Source organism: Gobio gobio, assembly GCF_949357685.1.
Source record: "Gobio gobio genome assembly, chromosome: 13".
NCBI classification, from domain to species: Eukaryota; Metazoa; Chordata; class Actinopteri; order Cypriniformes; family Gobionidae; genus Gobio; species Gobio gobio.
This window is the reverse complement of record NC_137106.1, coordinates 37,675,348-37,701,699: the sequence shown is the minus strand read 5'-3', so window position 1 is coordinate 37,701,699 and position 26,352 is coordinate 37,675,348. Positions and strand designations below refer to the sequence as shown.

The 26,352-nt window shown below is 39.2% G+C and overlaps 1 protein-coding gene across 1 annotated transcript in view; it reads left to right on the top strand.

Annotated features, from left to right (window-relative positions):
* npas3 (neuronal PAS domain protein 3) overlaps positions 1-26,352 on the top strand; it is a 408,670-nt gene that overhangs the window by 249,947 nt on the left and 132,371 nt on the right. The window lies entirely within an intron of this gene.

Below are 26,352 nucleotides of genomic sequence, written 5' to 3'. Positions count from 1 at the left end.
GAGCCAGAGCCTAATTTCAAATCGGTTCTTTGTGTTTCCACACCCAAAGCCCCAGCTCCGAGCCAGGAAAAGTGGTTCTTAAGTAGCACCTAAACATTGCTGGGCTAGAACAGGGCTAGAAGTAAGAACCGATTACGTCAGGCGCTGGGGGCGGGGTCAACAGGACCAACACAAACTTGAGATCCGCCATTGTTGAAATAGCAGCTAATGGAGCTAACAGCTGCTGCTCGTTTGTAATTTCCGTCTATACAAATTACGGCAAACTGCATGAATGCGTTGGATTCGCTGTGTTTTCGTTGTGTTTTGATGCCGCTGTAGGATCGTAAAGCCATGTGAATCAATAGTAACGCAACGTTTGCATTGTTGATGGAAGGCTTGTTCGCAGCGGTGCTGTGCAGACCGATCACCGTATGATAACGAGTCCAGCGAGAGCATACGACTCCTTATGCTTTTGATTCACTCATGCGGTTTTTTTAATATATATATCATACGTGGAACGGTCTGCGCAGCGCCGATGCATCTCGAACAAGCCTGGTGTGTTTGTTTTCCGCTGCCCAGGGTTGCCAGATTTTCACAACAAAACCCGCCCAATTGCTACTCAAAACAAGCCCAAACGCGTTTCAGGGGGCTTCCCCGGTAAAAATCACATTTGGGGGTAAAATATGTGTTTTTTTTGGCATGGTTGCCTACTAAAATTCGCATTCCCGGGGCTAAATATCACATAATTGGGGTCGCTTCATCCCGCAGACATGAAAAAACAGCCCGCGGCAAAACCACGGACTTGGCAACATTGCCGCTGCCTCGCTAGCGTTGCTGAGAAAGATGAGACGTATACAGTGACGTAAAACCTGGCTCTGTTGTGGCTCTCAGCCATTAGGAAAAGCAAACGGTTCTTAGAAGGCTCCTCAGTCGAACCAACTATGAACTGGGACTAGCTCTGGCTCTGAATTAGCTCTAGCACTGCCTTGGTGGAAAAGGGGTAACAGTGTTACTCTTATTTATGTATTGTACCACGGCGCTGTTGAATGCTTGAATCTGATTGGTTGACGAACGTTCCAAGGTGTGTAATTATTTTCAGGGAAACACACGGCTAAAGTAGTTCCACCAGGTCTTGACCACTTCACCAAATGATTTCAGTTATTTCATAGGTCCTTACAGCCGACAACCGGAAAAGAACCAAAACCCACAATGACACTGACCAAGCAAATACAGTAAATATAGTAAACAGGGATTTGTTGCCACAAAATTACGTTTTATGTACGGAAAACACATACACTCCCACGCACACACACATACAGTACGGACACACACTCGCACAGAAACATGTCAGCGCTGCTCTGGCGATTTTATCAGTAAAATAGTCTAGTAACGTAAAAGCTACATGACATTTCTCACTAGCAAGGTAATAACGGCGCTGTTCTTGAAGCAGATAAACGTACAGTTTTGCTATTAGTAAAGGCGCTGCTGCCGAACACTGTTGAGACACAGGTAATTCACACACTCTCTCTCTCTCTCTCTAGTAACAGCATTAGTCTGCTATAAATGGCTCAAGCCTCTGTTGCTAGCTCTAAAATGAACATTGAGCAACAGAGGTTTGGGATTAGATGCATAAGAAATTAGTCCTACACACAAGAGCGTTTTAAGGATGAAAACCTGGAAAATGTCTTGAGGTGTGGTAACCGTAGTATAAGTGGAATAATTGACTCCGGTTGACTTTCATTCAAAATAAAAAATGTAGCTTTTTTTATGATAGTACTACCACAGTTTTACTGGTGTAAGATATCTATGATGTGCTGTTAATAGTTTACATGGTATTCATACTGTATATTATCGAGCCCAGGGGGATAAGATGTGTTTGGTCGATCGGATCACAAGTGGATGATGCTAAATACAGTTGGAAACGGGGTTTAAAACATTTTGAGCTTGTCCACTTTCGACCACTTCCAGAGGTAGTAGAAAATGCATTTAACCGGATTGCTTTCGTAGTGTAAACGCTCATGTGGTCGAATGCGTTTGAACAGCCACAAAAGACCATCTACTCTTCGCCTACTGAACTAGTGCCAGATTTACTAAACAGGGCAAATTAGCGTGAGAGCGCAATTCCACAAAAGCGCTGATGGGAGTGGAAAGTTCAGCGTGTGATCTACTGATGATCACCTTGCAAATTAAAGAACACAGACGCAGCCAGATCATTTCCATAATGACCAATGCAATCTACCAAAAGCAGTGCAAATTAGCTTCTGCTTTATTACATGCTTTTTTGGGGTGGTAAATAAATTGTGCTAAAGGACTTAGCCTTAGTAAATCATCTTGTGTGATTCATATAAATACTCTCCTCCCATACATTTTGCGTCTGAAAGGGAAACTCCTACAAATACATATGCAATAGGGTCAGCCGCAAAAATAACCCTGTCCACGCCTTTTCAGCGCAAATTTCTCACTGTGTCTTTAATAAATCCTGACAGTAGTTTTGTAATGCCAAAAGAGGGTTTGCACTAGCAAAAGCTGTTCGTAAATCTGGCCCCTAATGCGTAGTCGTTATGGGACGTGTTGCGAGCAAGCGCACCAAAACAAGGTATTCAAACTGTGCTGCTTTGTACCAAAACATCTGAATCCCTTTCATTCTCTTGCTTTCCCGCTCGATTGTAAGCCACGTAACATGGGTTTGTTCATTCGATAGTATGCGTGCTCTGCGGTCCCAAGAAAGTAGGAATGAAATAAGAGGGGAGTGTCTCAACAAAATAAGAACACAAGTGGTCAAAAGAGATGCATTTGAACACGTTAATACCAGGTGTAAACAGTAATGCATCTCAGCTGACCACTTGTTGGATCACTGAAAATGCATCTTAATTTTTCCGTATTTCATTGATGTATAAGCACATGAATGTCACGTGATAGACCGATCATTATCTTTAGCATGGCAACAGTCACCATGTTAAATGTTGACCTGACGATGTAATGTGTGTCATACTGAAGGATGAGTTAATGGCTAGTTAATTTCGAGATAATTAAGTACACGTCATATGGAGGGATGCCATAAAACACAAACTAGAGGAAGTAACATGGTACTTGAGAGAGAATATGAAATTCATTGAAAGTTTTGGACACAGTTCGGTATGTTTTTGGTGTCCAATTGCGATCTATAAGATCAATAAATGTGATTTATTAAATTAGCATGTCTCTTGTTTGAGATGACTGTTGGATGTGAATGTGGGGTTGCATCACATTTGCACCTCGGCCTGAAGGGGCTGCCGCCCATGTGCTTGACTGACGTCGCTAATGCGATTCAATTAATTCCCAGATGGGCTCATCTCTCAGTGGCCCCTCAGGTCTAAAGGGGAGCTGGTATTTTGGAGGGGTGGAAGAATGAACGGGTAATATGTGAATAGATCCACTTCAGAGCAGATAGGTACAAAGCAGCCGGGCACTCGTGGGAGAATTGAAGTGATATTGAGCTTCTGCAGTAAATGTAGAAGAGGATTACAAGCTCTCGTGCCCGAGTGAAGAGACTACACGTTCATTCCGATGTCCTACTCATGTCCTTGTGTCTCTTTTTCTTCCTTGTTATATAGCTTTTCCTTGAGAACGGCACGGGGTGAAATTGATGCTCTGTCGGGTAGTTTGATTTCAGCAACTAGAGATGGATTTCACAGAAAGGGTTCATTAATGCTGTTGGTTTTGCACTCAGAATTGTTTGTGTCATTCAGACTTCTCCCTGGAAACATTATTCGCAAGCCACAAGCTACTGATATTTTGAAGTAGTTCAACTACAGTTATCTTTTAGAAGTAGTAGTTAGCTACTCTACAAGCTACTAACACACAAAAAAGCTACATTGGCAACACAAGTGACAGATTTCAGAGAGAAAAAAGAACTTGGAATAACGGACTGCACAAGTGTACACACCCCTGAACTAAAACTAAGTTAAAGGACCCTTTGATTTTATTACAGCACTAAGCCTGTTTGGATAGGAGTCTATCAGCTTGGCACATCTTGATTTAGGAATATTTTCAGCACATTTTCTTTAACAGGGTTGTGTAGACTTTTCATATCCACTGTATAATATTTATTCAACATAAAAATGCCTCAATAATTTGTCTTTGTTATGAGATTATAACTTAATCAAAAACATTGAAATGAACATCAGTAGTTAAATATTTTCCCAAGGCACTGAATCAGAATTGTTTAGAGATGGGACATTTTAGGAGGATGCCTTGATCAGTTTTAAGTCTACTTTGAAAATATGATATGAAATAAGAAAATTGCCTTTATATCATGACTAATGCAATATGAGCATGACCGTAATATTAAACGTAGCATGTTAGATCTAGCTGTACATCTCTGTTAGAAACATGCTAGTGTATTTCTTAGGTTCATTAGGTGTGTGAGCATGCTAATTGAAATGATTTTTGTGTAGCATGTGGAGGAATCTCTATGTTTGTGTGTGTGTGTGTGTGTGTGAGACAGAAAGCCCTCCCCGTCCTAAACCTGTGCAGGCTCTCACTGGCGCAGAGCTATTGACATCTTGGCATTTGGTCCAGTCTGTCCGCTCTCCCTGGAGGGCCCGTTTCCTCCCATCCCAGCCGTGTATTGATTGGTTAATTTGATAGTTCTATCACCAATCAGCTTGTGTCTGACCTTTTGCCTTGGCAATGATGGCAGAGCGCTCATTTCTTCATCGTCGGCTTCGCCATACATTGACCTTTGCAGAGAGAATGTCAGCGCGGCCCTTGATCGTAACCTGTCACTACATTTGTTATAAGTAGGAGTCACCCTCGCCTTTGACACCCGATGCTGAGCCTTTACCAAAGCGGAAGCGCCAACCAACACCTCACGGTGTTTAAAAAACACCAGCAAGCTCCATATGCATCGCTATGCGGCAGTAATTCATCAAGTTGTCATAAGCATCCGCATGATTGAAAGCCGAAGACTGATTTTGGTGGGTTGTTATAGTTTTTTGTGTGATGTTTTATGATGATAAGCTAAACTCAAACATGGAAAGAAATTTGTGTTTGAGGTCAAAGGTGCGCTGAAACTGATGTTTGACACACATTTCACCCCAAAATCAGGAGAAATTAAATAAGAAATGAAAATGTGCGTAAATAAGCCTTTTACCTCCTTTAAGAGTTTTTTTTGTTTTGTTAATATTACTTTTTTTTAATTTTGGAGATATTATTTTCATGTTAATTAAGCACATTTTCCCTATAAATACTCATTACTTGAATACATACATTTCTATCATTCCTTCATTCATTTTATTTCTCATTCTCATTACTGTAATACATTTTTTACTTTATATGTTTAATTGTCATGAATATAATCTCACAATGCAAACAAGTCTTAAAGGTCCTGAAATATCAATAATTTTTTTCAGGGGTGAAATATGACTGTGGTGGAGGTATATTTCCCAATATTATGATATATTATTGTGTATATATTATTGTGATATATTAGTTATTATACTGTATATACAGTACACTGCATGTATGTGTGTATGTATATTAGTGCTGGGCAATTGATTAATCACATCCAAAATAAAAGTTTGTGTTTACATAATATATGTGTGTATACTGTGTATAATTATTATGTATATATAAATACACACACACATGCATCTATATATTTAAGAATTATATAAATATAAATGGTAAATGGACTGCATTTATATAGCGCTTTTTAACAGGCCAATGGCCATCCAAAGCGCTTTACACATTGCCTCACATTCACCCATTCACACACCGACGGCGGTGTCTGCCATGCAAGGCGCCATCCAGCTCGTCGGGAGCAGCTGGGGTTAGGTGTCTTGCTCATGGACACCTCGACACTTGGTCAGGTGGAACCGGGGATCGAACCACCAACCTTCCGGTTTGTAGACAACCTACATGAACCACTGAGCCACTGAATATAAAATATTTTATATATAAATATAACATATTTTTCTTAAATATATACATGCATGTGTGTGTGTATTTATATATACACACAATAATTATACACAGTACACACACACACACACACACACACACACACATATATATATATATTAACTATATACATACACACATACATCAGTGTACTGTTATAACTAAAATATCTCACATTTATATGTAAATATATATGTACATGTGTATATATAATATTATATTTATACTTATTATTACTATATATTTATACATTATATTTTTTATACAATAATACTTAATGTAGCATCAGGCCAACACACACTCAATTATTTATATTCAACAAAAACAAATTCAAACATGTAAAAAAATATAATTGAGCATAACACTGTGAATGAAAGAAAAGGAAAAGTTTTATTATGTTTTGAATAAAAATAATATGGCTTTGCCATGCAATACGATGTTCACTAGTTTGCTTATATGCAGAACAAAAACTTGATTTTGCAGTCACATTTCTAGAATGTAAATGATACAGATGTTATGTTCCGTTGTGCGTGCAGGTGTCCCACAGGGATGTCTCATTATCACAGACTGGAACGCTCTCCCCTTGGGAATACCCCAGATTTTGTATACTTCAAACTCACTTTCTCTTTTCTTCCCCAATGAAAGACTTTTAAGGCACTCTGTTCTCATTAAACTACGCTTTTGATACAAATATAGAGCTTTTGCACACAGGTAAGAACTGCTGTAGGTGCATTTTGGGAATTTGTTGCTTGGAAAAACACAGGCACATGATTCTTACTGCCGCCACATCTGTAGTATATGTTGTGAAGTTGCTGTAAAACATGCTGTTTTATATCCGTAATGAAACAGCGTGATTAGAGGGCCATGTGGCGTGTACCTTGATCACACCCAACCTCGTGTGAACACCTGACGTCGCGTTAGTGTGTTTGTCTTTACACGCCTCCTGTATCTGTCGTTATGGCACATGCGAGCAGCACCAGGCAGCCTTTAGTGTGCTTCTTATGGGCTCATAACGTGGCTTTGGGTGTAATTACTGTGGCTTTAAATGTGTTCTCGGAGGAACTGAGACCAATAAATACCCATATACTTTCCAAACACTCATTCATGACGCCGTCTGCCTCTGGTGTTGCAGCTTTTGTGGAGAATGACTGCTATTTAAGGACGATTTTTTGGAATTGTGACTTTATTTGCATTCCGTTAAACGTAAAAACACTATATATATGTATATTTGAAAAAAGTATTACAGCGTTTGTTTAGTGTAACTAATGAATAATAAAAACATTGTGATGCATTACACTAATAAGAATGTGCCTAATTGTCCCAAAAATAGGCTTTTAATGCAAAATATAGTTTTTGTCTTTTTTTTATATTGGACTAAAATATGAGATTTATCAGATTCACCCCTACATCTATTGAAATACTGCTCTTTAATATGATTTAAGATCAATAATATGTCTGTACAGATAGTGAATGATTCTTATTGGTTAACTAGAAATATTGAGATGTGTTCTGCGAGTTTTGGTGACGTACGGGACGTATTCTCAATGCCACGGTCATCCCTCTTGGTCCAAGAAGGCCCGATGAATAGTTCATATATGAAAGCAGAAAAGAGGAAGGATTTGGTGTGTGCTTTATCAAAGCTGGGGGGAAATACTCACGAGATCAGGCCGCGTTTAACCCAGATTAAACCACGGAGGTCCAAGGGCTCTTCAAAACAAAGACAAGTTCAAGGCTTCCTTCCCTTAAGGATGTGTCAAGGGCAATCCAGACAAAAGACAAATGTCTTTTTCAGCACGGCGATAAGCATCTGGGCACAGGCGGTATAAAGCAATGCCTTTTCTTCCTGCGATTTCCTCCCTCCATTCAGCCTAATGTGGCTACAGTGATTTAACCGAATATGGGACCGTGGCGATTTCTTATCTCCGCCTTAAGGGTATAGCTCAGTAACCCCAGCTTTGAGTGATAGGTTTGTGTGCGAGTACAGGGTGGGCCGGGGGGTCTGCCGAGAAGTCTTTGTATTATAGAAATGTACGACTTGTTGGAATGATTAATGCCGGTTTCATCCTGCAGACCTGTATCAGGCGAACTCCCCTAGACAAAACTTTTGCTGAATCTTAAATTCAGCAAGAGAAAAGGAGTTATTCTCTATTGATTTTCCCTCCCTCGTGTGTCCTCTTTCTGTAGATGTGAGAACTTCCCATTCCGATTCTTTTTGCATCTGATTTCCTATGGATGTATTGTAAGTAAGTGGCTCATTTTTTATGGCGCCGTACAAAAGGCCTGTCAATGGAGACTCCCGTGCCCGCCGCATTTGTTCCTCTACATGAGACGGGAACGCACGAATACAATAAATAAATCAACGCACTTGTCAGCCGCTAGCAGGGGAACAGAGAGAGTAACAAAACCATTTTCCTTTTTCTGATTTTAATGGTAATGCCAGAGGATTGTAAACTTAATGAGATAAGGTTATCAATGGATTCACAGCGTCTTCGCTGCTGTCTTTTCAGAAAGCAAATGTCATTTATGTTTGTTGCGACTTGTAAGTTTGCTGACGCCGTACTGAGCGGATAATCAAATAAACTAATACATCTGAACCAACAAACCAACAGGCTTATGTGTGATTGGTGGAATGAGGGAAACAGTAATTAGTCTGCCAATTCTGACAGCACCTCATGACAAGGTAAGGCCAGCATGTCTTACTTTGCGATATATTGAGAAATTGTTTAGTAGGAATGTGCAAAACAATACATATTTTCATTGACTTTTGCTGGTGGGTTGCATTAATAATGGTTGTGTGACGCGACTTTAGTCATTGAATTTAAAGAAGAAAAGTTTTCTGTCAGTTTTACTTGGCTTTTTTAGTTTTAGTGATTTAAATACAGTACCGAAATCAGTAAGATTTTTATTCTCACTAAGGTTGCATTCATTTGATCTGATATAGTATTACCATTTGTATGTTTTCTATTTCTAAAAATGTCATACATTCCTGTGATGCACTGTAAACCCTAACGCTAAAATAATTGGTTTGAGTAGAACAAACTTAAATTAAACCAGTTCAGTCAAATGAAGTCTTTATGAGTATTTAGCACTTTCTTTTTATTTCAAGTTCACAGAACTGACATATTTCAAGTAAACTCAACTGTTTCATTGTTTTGAGTTTTATGAAATTATTTCTTTTAAGTTTTAACTGAAACTGGGCTGGCATTTCTATTTCCCAGCGTGCTTTGCCCATGGCACTCGAAAGGGAGAGTAAATGCTGAAGTTAAGTGTTATATAATGTTTTTTTGTGCAAAATTAATGTTAAGTGGGAGATTTAGATAAATGTTTTGTTATGCTAATGTAGAAGAGTTTCTGTTAATGTGGGTTCATGGTGATAAACGGTGCATGTGGCTTGGTTTGAGAGCAAGTACGTTAGATGCTTTATATTGCTGCACTCATTCAGCAAGTGATATACCATGCTATACCATGTTCACATTGAGGTCATATTAAAATTTAAAGTTAAATGTATGAATCAGTGTTCTTAGACATTTCAAGTTAAGAGCAATTAAGTACAAAATAACAATCTGCCAGTTCTGCTTACTTAAACTTTGAATTTCTTAACTTAAAAATTTTGAGGCCTACATTTTTTTTTAGTTTTGCCAACTTATTTGGGTTTACAGTGTGGCAAAGCTGTATAACTCCAGTCTTCAGTGTCACATAATCCTTCAGAAATGCTGATTGGCTGCTCAATATGTTGAAAACGGTTGAGCTGCTTAATATGTTTGAGAAAACCATGATACAGTTTTAAAGGACTTTTTCACGAATGGAAACTTTAAAAGAACAGCATTTATTTGAAATAGAAGTGCTTTATCCAGCAGCAAAAAGGCAAGTTCAGAGCAGTGATTATCAGTTCACCAAACGTGTAGCCAAGCAATTTGTCCAGTTCTTTATGTATGCATTTCAAGTAATAAAGTAACATCCTTGATTGTTATTCTTCGTGGAATGGGATTTGACAAGGGAAATTTTCAGATGTAGACCTGCATTTGTTCAAGGGCCAGTTGTAATTGGCCTGTGGGTGAGAAAGATCTATGCTTTGATTAATCAGGGTAAAATCCTTCATCGTTTCGGTCTTGAGCATTTCAAATAGACTCAAAAGTCCATCACGGAGGTGAAATCCATACCTCATAATAAAGGATTGAAAGACGCCAATGATTTACCTCAGATGACCGCAGCAGAGGAAAAACTCAGCCCATTGTAACTGTGCCCGTGTGTGAGTCAGTCCCTCTTCTGCATGAGGAAGAGATGAGATCATTCATTAAAAGTAGATTGCAACTGTTTGTTGTTTTCTCCCTCCACTCAGACGAATCAATTGTAATTTTATGAATTTATGACGTGCTGTGCCCCATTGTTGATATACAGCACGAACTCTGAGAAAACTCTCCATAAAGAAGAATGAGGGTCTGTTATTGAACTAAGACGCTTAAATTATTAGATCTAAGATTTTAGACATTATCAAGAGAACCTCAGCTATGTTAAATTCCAAGGTTATCCACCAGACTGAAGGTGAAGCTGTCCTCACAGGTTTTACACAAAAGAACCAAATGTCACAAGTAAGATCTATAACTCCGTTTTTTTCCTCTACACAGCAATGAGTTGGAGAGCCAATTGAGACTCATTGATGTTATAACTCTACAACATTTTAGGAGAAACATATTGAGACAAAACAATGGCAGGGACATATTTTAAGTTGCTTTCAGTTAAAACAGCTGGGACTACCTAGTCTGAGCCTCAGACATCATGCCCAAAAACCGTTGGCTGAACGTCTGATGGCACACTTTTCTGGAATCACTTCAGGAGTTTCGAAGTTTTCATCTGATTGGTTGATCAGAACAAAACAAACTGTGATTTGGTTGCGTTACATGTCAGTCAAACGTCCTCTTGGGGGGGTCCTTGACCAATGAAAGCAGCAAAAAAGTCTATGGCTATGCGCAACGAGGGACTACATTGGGGTAAAACCAGGGCTGAATTATGAAAACGTGAATCCACCATGGAACCAGTTGACCTGAAAGTGAAAATCATAGAAGACTGTTTAGGCTAATGCCAACTATAGCTCCCCTTGTGGCAGCACGTAGAATTGCACTGCGCATTATCAATTGCATTTTGACATGTGAAATCAAGCTTGTGAAGACGTTTTTATGTTCTTGCATAGAGTATGTTTTGGGCCTTTGGACCAGAAGAGTCTTTGTTTTATTTGCTCTGGAACTCTCAGGCCAATAACAGAACACGTATATCTCACCTTTTATTCCAATTTCCGAATTTTAATGTTTACCTCGACAAAACCTCTAGAATTTGAGCATTTTCATTCTCCCTGTGTGTCTTGATCCCCCTGAGCGCGCTATTCAGTCTAGTGGATAAAATATTCTAATGTGTGCTGTTTTTCTTCCATTCGGTGTGCTTAAATATTACAAAGCATTTAATTATAAAAACTGAGAACAGACGCAGTCCTGGGACTGTCAGTGGGAAAAATAAATGTACAATCAAAATTGCAATTACCTGCAGAATTTCAGGGGTAAACACATCAGCAATCTCATAACAAACACAGGCTAGTTTGCATTCTAAAATGAATACAGTTAGATCCAAAGCAATTTTCTCTTATTTATCTTAGACGCCATGCATAAATAAAGCAAGGGCATTGAAGCAATTAGCATAATTAGACTGTGGTGGTCAGGCCCTATGCGATTTCTTAAGAGGCATCGCGGAAGTGTGTGCGTGCACGCGAGTGTGTGTGTGTGAGATCGCTCTCCGTATTGAAGGGCTTCCTGGGCCGTCATTGTTAGAGGTTTTCATACTGGAGAATGCAATCAGTGTTGTCTGTGTGAAGGTCCTCATTACCTGCAGGACCGCCGTACCCCGCCTGGACCGGCCTTGGGTCTCCAAAACAAAACTTTACCATTATCATGTATCTTATGTATTGTGCATGAATGCATAGCAAATTTGCAGCAGAAAAACAGCTCAAAATGATTTGCTATTCTTCTCAAAGAGACTGAACTCGTTATCATTGTTTAAATAGATTGTCATCTTGCATACTAATGACCTTGCATATTCTGAGGGAATCTTTTCAGCTTGTTGCCTGAGTATTTGTATCTACTGTGAATTAAAAATATATATTTCCAATGCAGCACATATGGAGGATAATGTAAGTGCGAAGTGTATCCGTGCTCTTAAAGGAGTTTCTTTGATGAAGGCATTGCATATGTGGCTCTGATTTTAAGTAATAAATATCATTAAAATTAATTTCAGTCATTGCGATCATGAATGATTTTCAGCCAGGCTATAGTGAATATCTCTAGGCTTCTTTGTCTGTTTTCCATAATACACTCCTCTTTGATTCTGTTTTTCATAACTGCAGGATCCCTGCAATATTCCAGATTTTATTTTGTTCCATTTCCTACAGGATTTAACCGCTTTAGCTTTACAATCCACATGCGACACACATTTTGATTTTACACTACATAAAGTTAACATAAATTCTGATGGATAAAATCATTTTATGTTTGTTAAATATTCTGTTTCGGTCATAAATGTGTCACTTTATGTAAGTATTATGGGGAACATATTTTCTTGTGTGCATATGTTTATTGTCATCTGTTAACGGGCAGTTTTTCCTCCCGATCAAGTCAAGCCCCCTATTTGTTTGTACTGACGTCATATTGTTTTTTTAAGCCTGTGTTTAAACACATAAGCATTCAAATGATGTTTAATCCTCTTAGGGTTGAGCTAAATCCCCCCCTTAACCCCCCAGATTAGACTCAGAAAATACTTCCTCTTCCAGAGTCTAACCTGGATGAAGCCGAGACGTGTTTGTACGGATTTCTCCCTCTCTCTCTTTCTCTCTATCTTTGCTCATGATAATACGTGCTGGCCAGTCTCAGCGTTTTCCTTTAGCCCAGATATTATTGTCCTGTGTCATCACCTGAAGGTGACTGTTATCACTTAATTAAATCCCGGCGCAGAGGGAAGTTGAAACAATGTTGTTGCCTAGTCACCCGAAGGAACTTTTTAAAAGTGGGGTAGTTTGTACAAGGAAAGCCGGCGTTCGCTCCTCTGCTCCTGGAGTGCTTTTGCCATATCCTGTCTGATGATGTGGTCTAATTTAGATTTCATATGTCAGCTGTCCAGCAGGCAGTGTATAAAGGGACAACACTTTTTTTAAACGGCTTCTTGACCAAGAAAAAATAAAGGGTGGGACTTGATTTTGTCCATCTGGAATTGATTGGATGGTTGGATGTTTGTGGTTTGCTATTGGTCGATCTCATGTGAGTGACAGGTTGCCCCGCCCACGCACCCGTAAAAACGTCATCAGAGAAAAGAGATGTCGCTGCAAGAGGGAGGGGAAGTTATTTTGATTAAAGGTGACATGGGACATGATTTTTTTTTTTTTTTAAGTACTTGGATAAATAATTTATAAAAAATACAGCAATTTTCTAGCCTGGATGCCAGCCGAACTTAGCCCCGCCCACAACATTTTTACTCGGGCAGTTCGGTCTGGACTTTCTCCGTAGAGAAGTAATTATGCCCGAACAGAAACTGTTCAGACCAATGAAATTGTCAGGGCGGGCTTTAGACGATGATGGACAGATGATCAACATTAACGTAATCATCCACGTCACCAAAGAGCGCTTGGGTTGAATTTGTTCTAATCCTAAACTGAGAACTTGTTTTATATGCATTCACCTTTACTATTTCTCTCAGAAATGATGATCGTGTTGGTAAGTACTCTGTGTATCCTTAAATTCTTTTTTTTACAACACCGGCAAAGATCGTTTACACTGATCTTTTCCTTCTAACGTAACTTATTCCAGCGTGCGTGCAGACAGGGTTGCCAAGTTTTTACAACAAAACCCGCCCAATTGCTAACGTTCCTCAAAACTAGCCAAAAACAAGCCCAATAGCTTTCCTGGGGGGGGGTTCTCCGGGAAAAAAGGCATTTGGGGGGTAAAATGTGTGTTATTTTGGCAGGGCTGGCAGCTAAAATTCGCATTCCTGGTTCTGTATATATCACATAATTGGGGTCGCTTCAACCCGCGGACATGGCAACACAGTGCAGTTGAGTTCTGTTGACATTTGACAACTAACGTTATGCGTCGCTCCGTTGCTCTGATTGGTTGTAGGTCTATCCAATTGAGGTCTTTCCTGGTTCGGTTGAAACACGCCCCATAATCACAGCCCAACGGAGCAGTATCAGACTCATATTCTGACTAGAATTGAGTATGACGATGTCAGGCTAGCAATTTTCCATAACCGGTACAAGAACAGTTAAAATGTTCCCAATTCCGATAGTGTAGATCCTGATATATTTTGTCTGAGAACTGAGGATATGCTAAAAGGTTGAGTGAGAACCAAGCAGCAGGATCGGATACTCTCACACCTTTTTTAAATGGATGCTTGTAGTAGGTCATTTGGAGTGAAGCAGGCCAATAAATATGCCATGTCGAGTACCTCCACAGACCCCCCTCTCCCCTCAACGCTAAGCCCCCATATGAAATGAGCAATCTAACTACGCTCAGATTTGAAAGAGGTCTCGGCGAGAGGTAGAATGAGTGATCTGAGCATCTCCCGTGCTCGTGCCTTCAATAAAGAAATCAATACCGCGCATCCATATTTGCACATTTCTACATGGCTTGTCAGCCTCAAAATTGACTTCAGTGAAAAAGATCTCTCACGGCTCCCGTGGCAATTTAGAAGTTCTGATAAGATCTCTTTTAACACCTCTCATCTGTCTGTCTCTCACACACACACATATGAAGACACTTTGGCTCTTTCTTTCTGTCTGAGTCTCGCTCACGCTGTCTGTCATTATCAGCCTCTCTAGGTTGAAATTTGTGTCAGTTGCATCTGTTTTTTAATGATCATAAGTTTTGGGTCGACAACAGTTTGAAGATAATGCTTATGCTTATTTTGAGCATAATAATTGATAGCACTAATGTTTTGTCAGTATATTACCCAAATATCAGTCTGGAACAGATAGTGCTCAAGCAGCCTAATTTGTGCTGTTGTAACCTTTTCAATATTGATTGACAAATATTGGCATTTTTGACCAATACTGATGGGATTATTGAAGTTATATTTTTGTTTATGTGTCTGATAATTGATTGGCAGAACTAAATAAATAAATAAATATATATATATATAAAAGTTCAGTTGCTGCCTTAAATTTTTAAGTGCAATCAACTTGGCTGTATAAGTAATTTCAACTTAAATTATATTAAACTGACTTGAATCACGAGTTGAATCTTGTTTAACTTTTTAAAATTTAAAGTTAAAGTTAAAGTAATGTGAAACATGTTGCCATGACTTATTGACCATATCATTTTTCCGTGTGTGTGCGTGAATGTATGTATTTAGTTATAATATAAAATGTAAATCATGTAAATATTAATTATTTTAATATATTATTAATATTATTTTATAATATTATATGTAATATTCTTTTTAAGAAAATTTTAATATTTTATATTTTAATAGTAAAATAATAATTTATACGCTAGTAATAGTTTTAATTGATCCCATTATATTTAACTGTGATCTAAATGGTTGCAAATTTATTTTTATCTGTTTTGGTCTACTGTACATTTCTCACTTTAAAGGCTGTTAATTTAGTCAGTTAATATCAGTTAAAAAATATCAGTCAAACCAAATATTTTTGGCTTTTTTTATTTTTTTATTTACGACTTATTTTTAGCGTTTATTTGGCAACAGGTTAAAAAAAAGAGCTCTGACTTAATGGCATTTTTATACGTTATATAAATGTAATATGTCTAATTAAAACTGTGTGTACAAGGCCATGTCCTCCAACTTTTTGTTTTGACTTACTGTATTGTGGAGGGGTTTAAAGGTGCAGTGTGTGAATTTTAGCGGCATCTAGTGGTGAGGTTGTGAATTGCATCTGTCCACCGCTCACCCCTCCCTTTTAAAGCACATAGAGGAGCTATGGGGGCCGACACAAGACAATCGGAGAGAGCAGAGAGTGACTAGTGCTCTGTAGAGCAGTTTGTCCCTTTAGGGCTACTGTAGAAACATGACGGTGCAAATGATGATTTCACTGTAAGGGGACCCATGGTGTATGTAGATAGAAATGGCTCATTCTAAGGTAATACAAACATAACGGTTCATCATGTAAGGTCTTTATACTCCACTGAAAACATAGTTATGTATATTGTATTGCATTTCTGTCAATAGATCCTCAGAAATATTACACACTGCACCTTTAAGTCTTAATTCACATTCCATGTAGGATTCCTGTAGCTCAGTACCTGTGAGAGCGAGTCCACATGCCCGGGTTTGGTCCGACTCCGTGAGAAGTCTTAATTGCAGTTGTAGTTCTTCATCATGGAGGCTGTTGGAGTTTGGAGGGGATGGAGGGATGAGATTGAGGGAGATGAACATGTGGCATCTCCCCCATCGCCAGCTGCCCCGCTCCTCTCTGCCTCTCTCTCCCTCTTCATTTTGTCTGACCTAATAGTTAATGATATGTTAATAGTCAATGAGGCTGGTTTCGCCTGGCGTCCGCTGTGTGTGTTAATGCGGACGTACGGTGGCTCTGGCCAGGGTGCAGCGACTAGATTGATGTTTACCAGCCTGCGTGTCCTTCAGCTCACGTATATTTGTCCTTTGTTAGCGAAAACACAAGGCTACTGAGTTACAGACCATGTTTACTGTTGTAGCACTGAAAGGCAGGTATGTTCTTGTTTGAGGGATTGTGTTCTATAGATGTACCATTTAACAACTGCTTATAGTGAAGCAAAGAATCATTTGACTTTTGAAACAATTTGCTTTCTAGATTTATTTAAAGTTTAAAACTGAACAAAACAGAATTGCCAATGCATGCAATTTCTGTAATGTGACATTTCTGTGAAAAACGATGAGATTATTTTATCCATCAGGATTTGATAGTATAGCTATTGAATAGTTATGACATAATTGATTAATGCATTATTTCGTTACGCAACAGAGTGACGCAACAAAATTATTAGATACATTTTTTTTTTCTTCTTTAGAATAATATTCACAATAAGGCCAGGAACATGTACATATTATTTAAAGTCAACATGAAAAACATTTTATTTCTGGTATTTGACATATTTCTGAGTGAAATTTCTTGATATTCAACAAGAAAAACATAATTGGTTAATATTATTTTTCTGTGTGTTGGGCTTTGGTTCCGTCAAAAGAGAAAAAGTTGTTCCAGAGGCCGAAAAATATATAAGATTTACATTTTAAAGCTGTTAATTTCCTTCAGAATAATGTGCACAATAAGACCAGGAACATGTATTATTCAAAGCCAACATTATTTCTGTGATTTGACATATTTCTGAAGATAGTGAATAAAAAAACGTTGGGCTAAAATGTATTATATTTGGATGAACACTGTATTATATTTGGATTATTGTCTACAATAAACCCAGAAAGTTATTTACTTTTTATTAAAAAAAGTAAACAGGGTCAAATTTGATTTTGTTTTCACAAAAACTGAGCCAAAAAAGCTTGAAAATGTATATATATATTTTCTTTTTCATTTAAATGAAAATCCAATAAATTGAAGGTTGATGAATTAATATTGCCTCTTGTTAATGCAATTTGTGGATAACTAAAACTACAAGAAGCTTGAATTACACGTTTTAATTTCATCTACATTTAATCTTAATCTAGATTCTATTGCTTTTGCTGCCTTAGGTCACGTGTGCAGATCCCAAACCGTTACAGAGTTTTATTTCCCTTCTGTGAGACGCTTTCTTCCTTCTCTCAGCACTTTAGACAACAGAGAGAGAGAGCAAGAGAGAGAGAAGCTGCTTGCAAGGCATGACTGCTTTAAATAAATGACAAAAAAGGCCCATCTTAATGTTACACTTTTCTCCCCCAGAAGTTTGTCTGGCTAGTGATTTATTGTGCACTTTACACAGTGGTTAGCCTGTAAACAGAGGCCGTTTATCATGGAGGGGAGCCAGGCGGAGACGCGCAGTGTTCCTCAGAGACCTGGCCCACAGATGCCGTGCGTTTGAAGGAAGAGCAGGGACGAACAGGGAGGAGATGATTGCAGACTGGCTGGAGGTGACTGCTGTGGGTCCTTCCTGACAGCCAGGGCTGCGTCTTCAGGGACGTAGGAGGCTGTGTCAGAGCCTGAGGAGTCTCTCGCAGGTCATGAAGTTGAAGAGAGACCCTCCACTGGGGAGGAGACGGTGGTCTCTCGATGTGTATAGATAAACTGACAGGGCCGGAGGAGAATGAAAGGCCAGTATTTGTGCTCTATAAACATGATGCACCATTCAAGAGAATGGACCGAATATATCATTATCTTTTTACACTGGATGGATGGATGGATGGGTAGGACAACTAGATGGATGGCTGGATGGATGGATGGATGGATGGGTAGGATAACTAGATGGATGGTTGGATGGATGGATGGGTAGGATGGATGGATGGATGGGTAGGATAACTAGATGGATGGTGGTTGGATGGATGGATGGATGGATGGATGGATGGATGGATGGATGGGTAGGATGGATGGATGGATGGGTAGGATAACTAGATGGATGGTTGGATGGATGGATGGATGGATGGATGGATGGATGGATGGATGGATGGATGGATGGATGGATGGATGGATGGATGGATGGGTAGGATGGATGGATGGATGGGTAGGAGAACTGGATGGATGGACGGGCAGGCAGGCGGACGGATGCATAGGCAGGCAGATAGAAAGATGAGAGGGTGATAGATGGATAGCTGGATGGATGGATGGATGGATGGATGGATGGATGGATGGATGGATGGATGGAAAGGCAGGCAGACAGACAGCGAGATAGAGATAGATGGATGGATGGATGGATGGATGGATGGATGGATGGATGGATGGATGGATGGATGGATGGATGGATGGATGGATGGATGGATGGATGGATGGATGGATGGATGGAAAGGCAGGCAGACAGACAGCGAGATAGAGATGGATGGATGGATGGATGGATGGATGGATGGATAGGCAGGCAGACAGAGAGATGATGGATGGATGGATGGATGGATGGATGGATGGATGGATGGATGGATAGATAGATAGATAGATAGATAGATAGATAGATAGACAGACAGACAGACAGACAGACAGACAGACAGACAGACAGACAGACAGACAGACAGACAGACAGACAGACAGACAGACAGACAGATGGATATATTTAGCAGAACAACTATTTTCAGTATTGATAATGATAATAAAAATGCTTCTTGAGCAACAAATTTGCATATTATAAGGATTTCTGAAGGATCATTTGACATTGAAGTTTCAGCAAATTCAACTTTGTCATCACAGGAATAAATTATGTTTTAAATATGTTAAAATACAAAATAGTTCTTTTAAACTGTAATAGTTTTTCACAATATTACTTTTGAACAATAGTATATATATTAAGTGTGTCTTTTGTTTTCAAAATGTGTCATGTTGATGACGTCTCAACCATAATACCATAAGAATATTTACATAACAATGCAACAACATGAACTCTATATCAGTAGTTTTCACATGCAAAGAGATAGCAGGTTATAACAGGTGGAACAAAGATGTTTGTCTTGAGCATATTTACATAGAACAACAATTAAAAAATAGCTCAGATGGAATATAAGAGCTCATTCTGGCCCCTGAGGGTCAAAGCGAGGGCGAAAACATGGTCAGCTTAGGCTAATTTACAACCACTTTAGTGCAAGAAACCTTGACTGATATTATAAGTGGACTTCAGGGGAAAAATTAAATGCTAAATGTGTAGAATGTAGTCCCTTGAAGCTTTGTGTTGCTGCAAGTAAGGTAAATAAGCATCCGTGTTAGCGTAGCATTTATGTTAACGCATCTATATTAGCATTTCAAATGTAAAGTGCCATATAATGGGGCAGTATTAGCATTAGCGCAGTGTAATGTAAAGCACAAGTCTAACACATCACCTCCAGCAGATGCGTGCTCAGGGAGGAAGTGATGCGCTAGCGGGCCGCCGTGGGACGTGCTGTTGTCAGCTGCATATCAGCACGCTGTAAATAGCCCGAGGCTGCTCTGTTTTATCGGCGAGTAGAGACCGCACGCTCTCTCGCCAGCTGCCGATGCTGCTTTAAACTCCGAAATAAACGAGAGAGGGATGCTTTCCCACCCCGTCTGTGTAAACCTGATTTTCATAAAAAGGTGATCAGATCAGCTGTGACATTGTGCACAAAACCTTGTTTTTTTCCTCTCCCTTCCTTTCTGCCATTTTCTCGCCCGGGGTGCATCATCCTACGGATTATCTGAGGCGGTGGGGGACAATATGTAATTAACCCATGTGACCTCAGTGCCTTAATTGTTGACTGTTGGAGACCCAACAGCAGCACCTCCAGCGGTGATATTTGCTTCCCTTAGTACGAAATCCCTAATAACCCAACACGACCGCTCTTTTCTTATGTATGGGACTTTTATTGATATGAATCAGGCTTTGTTTTGCAGAATATTTATGTATTGGTCATGGCGTCTGTGATCAGGAGCTGCTCATTAACGGTGCTTGCTAAACATTGTGTTGCTTATTAAATGCTGGCTTCATCTTACATTGTTTGTACTACAGACATGAATGATGGCTCAAATGTGATTGATATCTAAAATTGCGGCTTTTTGAGGACAGGTGTGCTTATAATGATAAAACGGGCAAAAAAAATCCCACTGAGGAAAATGAGTCATATATCTAGAGACTAGAAACGCAAACTACACTGTAAAAAATACATTGGACTAATCAATTGGATAAAGTAAATTAAGTAACTTTTTTTTTTTTAAGTTGCCAGTCACCGGCAGCATTTTTGATCATCTTCACAGAATATTTTGTTATATGAATATGTGAACATGCAATATATCAAAAGAAAGAACAGACAATCTGCTTTAAAAACATTTGAATGTGGGTAAGTCTAATAAAAAAAGCAACATTTTGAGCAAAAACTGCGTTTTTGTCAAAGTCTACGTCTGGATTGGATTCAGTACAATAGAATCAATAGATCGAGTGTATCAACACCCCTAATGTTTGCAAAGTGCTGTAGCTCGTCCTGGGTCGACATTTCATTCAGTAACATTAGGCAGTTTTGATTTATATGTTGTTAAATATTGGTGATAGCATTATTTTACATATGCTTCTGCTTGCACAAGATATCGCTTGTTTCTGCTTCTTCTTCGAATTCAGTAATCTTTCAAAAGATGCATAATAGCGCCCCCGAACCGTATATACCGTATAAACCGTATAAACCATCTCTGGTTTTCTCCAGTCAAATTTTAACCGGTCCAATCAGCGAACAGGCGACGTTGAGAACGATGACGTTGATGTTGTGCGCTAGTTTGAGATGACATACGTCATGACCAAGCGTTAGCAATTGTTTATGGCAGATCCAACAGTTATAAACTTCAACAGAGTACCCACCTTCAAGAAAGTTGACGCTTGTCAATGGAGAGTGGCCAGACTCTCTGGACAAATTAAATGTACATGAGTCTGGTAGGACCAAGCTACCCCAGGACAGGGTTGAGAACCACTGGGTTAGGGTGTGGTTGGAAATTCTAGCTTCCCCCATTAGGCCCAAATTACATTCGCTTCTCCTCGCTGGAGGTCTAGCTAGACATAAGCTCCAACCATTTTCTCTGCAGTGAGCAGCTTCTCAAAATGTCCGTCAATAGCTGGGAAAGAGTTAAAAGCAAAACATATGTTTTACAGTGTAGAGACTTGGACACGTAAGCAACCATTCAGAACACCCTTAGAAACCACAGATGCATGCTAGAAACCAGTTTTAGTGAAGATAACTTGAAACTGTATCTTGCTTAAAGAAGCTAAACTGCAGTAAAGTTATTTTTTTGAGTAGTTAGTCCTAAAAGTAGTCCGTTATACCTAAAGGCTTTTTACTTGGTGTGTGACTAACACTAGTACCTATCATTTTCCAAGATATAGGCTAAAACACACCTACACCTACATTTTGGCAAAACTACAAAAACGTACCCAAACATGCAATCCACTGCCATTTCCAGCTGAAATGAACACTAGTGACCGTGAAACCAAGCCTGTAGCACTCCTCTCAGAAACTGAAGCCTCTGCGCCTCGATCGCCCCCAGGTGGTTGGTCCCAGTATAGGGCCTAACCCCCGCCCCTACTTGTTTTCTAATGGACACGAGACAAACGAAACAATCAAATTACACTTCAAATAATTTTTTCCAAAAGTTGGTTTCTGTCATTGTAGGCAGTTTTTATCACGATGATTTCATTTCAAGTGTTCGTTTTTTAAATAAGTTTAGTTTAAGTTAGTTATTTGATGCTATAAAAACAGGGGACCCACTTTATATTAGGTGGCCTTAACTACTATGTACTAACATTTTGATTAATAATTTGATACAATGCACTTATTGTGTACATACATGTCTTTACATTGTACTTACATTTTTAAATATACCTGTATGTAATTACATCTGTAATTAATTTCTGTAGTTACATTTGTAATTACACTGTTGACCCTTCCCTTACACCTAACCCTACCCTTAAACTTACCCTTACCAACACACCTGTCCCTAACCCTACTCATATCCCACCTCAATATCAGCAAAAGTGTTTTTCAATACAATATAAACACAGAAAGTACATTGTACTTATTTTTTGATGTAAGTACATAGTAGTTAAGGCCACCTAATATAAAGTGGGGCCAAAACAGGGGGTGTGACGTCATGATTGACAGCTGAGATTGACGGCTTCTCTGAGTGAAGTTGTCACTGAGGCACTAACTGACTTTTTTCTGGATTTTCGGGAGGAGATTGGAGCTTTAGCTTTCATTTCTGCATTTCCATAACTGTTTATTTCACACCAACATAATGAATTGTTCTGCATCTGCGAGAGTGTGGGCGGGCTTTTGATAATCGCGCCTCTACTTCCTGCTCTCTACTGCGCAGATTCTGGTCCCGAGATCGCTACTGCGCAGATTCTGGTCCCGAGATCGCTACTGCGCAGATTCTGGTCCCGAGACTGCGCAGATTCTGGTCCCGAGATCGCTACTGCGAAGATTTGGGACCCCGTCTTCAGGCTTCAGTTACTTCAGCGGAAGCCAATGAAGTCGAGTCGTCCATATTTTTTGACGGTCTATGCGTAAAACACAAACAACCTTTGTTCCCTTTCACGCGATGATTACAGGGGCATACTATTGATTTAATAAAGACTTATTTTCATGCGGTTTCTTGCACAAAACTATGTTATGACCTCAAAACACTTTTACCATAATGCATGATTTTTAAAGTATTACAGTTTGACATTTACATCATATAACCAGCTCCATATGTATGGATTTTCTGATGTAGCAAATTACTTTGGTAGCTCATCTGGTACAGATGAAATGGCATTTTAATGCTTCAGCAAATGTCTTTTTATCTCACATTTGCTTTTGTTAACGCTATATGGTTAGGGTTTAGTGTAGATGGTAAGTTATTTTCATAAACAATACAGCATTAACCTTTTAGTGCTTTCATGGAACTTTCAACTTGAAAGAAGGAACATAATATCATTTGCAAAAAGATCATCACAGGCATGTTTTTTACAGTAAGTGTTGGGTTGTTATTTTCAGTGAGAAAGCAGAAGCTGACGGCAAAACGGCGGTGGCACTGAAAACAGAACTGCTTGCCAAGCTGTGCCTGTAGCTCACACCATGCAAGATAAAAAGTGATTTTTGCAGCTGCAGTGTGTCATTGACCAATCAGAGGTGATTTTGTTCACAATCAAGCACTTTAGCTTTCGTATGTTTTTGTGTGTGCAGCAAAATGTTTCTGTTATTCACCCTGCTACTTTGTGCATTGAAAAAAAAGGTTCTCTCCAGAATTGAATGAGAAATTAAATCCATTTTTAGTTAACATGCTGGTTGAATACAATATGTACACTAATTGGCACAGCAATGCAGCATGTTGTTTTTCCCCTTAAACTATTTGAGCACAAATCCTGCCCACAGCAGAATCTAAAGATTTCATTTGTCAATCACAGTGCTGATTGCCAACATAACGCTGAAACGCAGATAGATTATCGATAAAGAATTAAATGTAGGATGGGAACTTTATTGGATGGAGGCAAATCTGAATGAGAGCTTGTAGTGGATTGTGAGAAAGGGGTAGGGTTTAAACTCACTAAATAATTTGGAGGAGTCCTGCAAACGTCACCAGTGAGAAGTCGTTTCACAAGAAGATCAAGTTATGATGTTTTGATTAAAAATGGTCAAAAAAATACATTTAAAAAATGAGCCGTGCACAGATTAATTGTTGACAATAAATCAATTGCAGATCAATAAAATGTGCTAATGAATATCATTAACATGCAGACTTTACCTTTTTTATATAGCATTGGTAGCACATCCTAATATACTGTGTAGCATAACTGTTTGTCGCGATCTAAACAAACAGTGATTATTCGGAAGTGTCAAGTCACCTTTACGTCAGTTTCACACATTCTCCGTTTCACACTTACTCCCATGTTAACAGGATAGAGCTGCACTAATTACTATTTAATCAAATGTCAAGGAAGAATGTAGGGACTTAAAGGGGTACTTCAGCGCTGGGAAGAGGAATGTGTATTTAAATGGGTAATTTATATAGTAGAAATGTGAAATTATTTTTGAATTTGGTGCCTTCTAGACTGAGAAAAGATCTCATGTGGATGAAAGACAACAACTCCCAGAATGCACTTGCTTCGCTGCCCTACGAGGCCACTCCCAAAGCCACGGCCACTGGTTATCACTTGCCCACCATGACACCGCCCCCACCGTCGTTTTGATTTTCATTGTAATATAATAATTTCGTTCAGTTAGAGAATAGATACTACAATTAAAAACTGAACGTGTCTTTTCAATAAAGTGTGAGTGAGCCGAACGAAAGTCATGACACAAATGCAGCAGGAGTCAGATTTCATTAATCACGAGAGCGCAGAGCTTTGGTAGGCGCGACAGTCATTTATGGCGCGTGTCCAGTCTGGCGCGTTTTCACATCATGCCTATGGAAGCTTAAAGGGTTAGTTCACCCAAAAATGAAAATTCTGTCATTAATTACTTACCCTCATGTCGTTCGACACCCGTAAGACCTCCGTTCATCTTCGGAACAGAAATGAAGATATTTTAGTTGAAATCTGATGGCTCTGAAAGGCCTCCATTGACACAATGGCACTTTACACTCTCAAGACCCATAAAAGGTACTAAAGACGTCGTTACAAAGTCAATCTCACTACAGTGGTTCTAAAATAACTTTATGAATCGGCGAGAATAGTTTTTGTGCCCAAAAAAACCCTAAATAACGACTTACATAGTGATGACGATTTCAAAACAAGGCATCATGAAGCTTCGAAGCGTTATGAATCAGCGAGTCGAATCAGCAGTTTGAATCGCCAAATTTCAGCAGTTTGGCGGTTTGACACGCGATCCGAATCATGATATGTAAGTCGTTATTTAGGGTTTTTTTGCGCACAAAAACTATTCTCGCCGATTCATAAAGTTATTTTAGAACCACTGTAGTGAGATGGACTTTGTAACGACGTCTTTAATACCTTTTAAGGGTCTTGAGAGTGTAAAGTGCCATTGTGCCAATGGAGGCTTTTCAGAGCAATCAGATTTCAACTAAAATATCTTCATTTCTGTTCCGAAGATGAACGGAGGTCTTACGGGTGTCGAACGACATGAGGGTAAGTAATTAATGACAGAATTTTCATATTTGGGTGAACTAACCCTTTAACTTTTCATTAATTGAAAAGTTGAAACACTCTTGCTCCGCACTTCTCCGTTATTAATGCCCAAGCCGAGCCGAGCGGCCGTGCGCATTTACATTCTGTGAGTGAGATCCCACCCCTGTGGGCGGGTTGATAACATGCGGAACAGCTCCTTCTACTGGCTGTAGTCTCTAGCCTCTGGCCAAAAAATCCTCTGATGTCGCAAGATGACGTCATCAGAGGATTTTTTTCCAGAAATAAAATGCCTAATTCTCTCGTCTCAGGGGGACATGAGGGGGGTAAGTACAATAATTCGAATATACTACCGGGTTTCTACTGATACAAAGCTTAATGCTAATCGCTGAAGTAACCCTTTAAGGTAAAGTGAGGTCTACCTCAAGAATGGGCCAGTTCTATAACGGTGTAAAGTTCATCAATTATGAAACTTTTTGATGGATCACTACATGATTGAGTTAACCAACTCAAACGAATCTGGAAATACAGAAAAACAAATCTGATTTGACATAAAAACAAAACAAAACATACGAATGAGCCGTTTTTTTGCCTAATATTTATGTATTGCTCACACCATCCCTTAGAGTTGAGGCGTCTCTGATCCGGAGCTGTTAATTGACATTGTAATTGTTGCTCTTTAATGATCTGTCAGTCGTTTCCACATGGGATGCGGTTCTGTTTG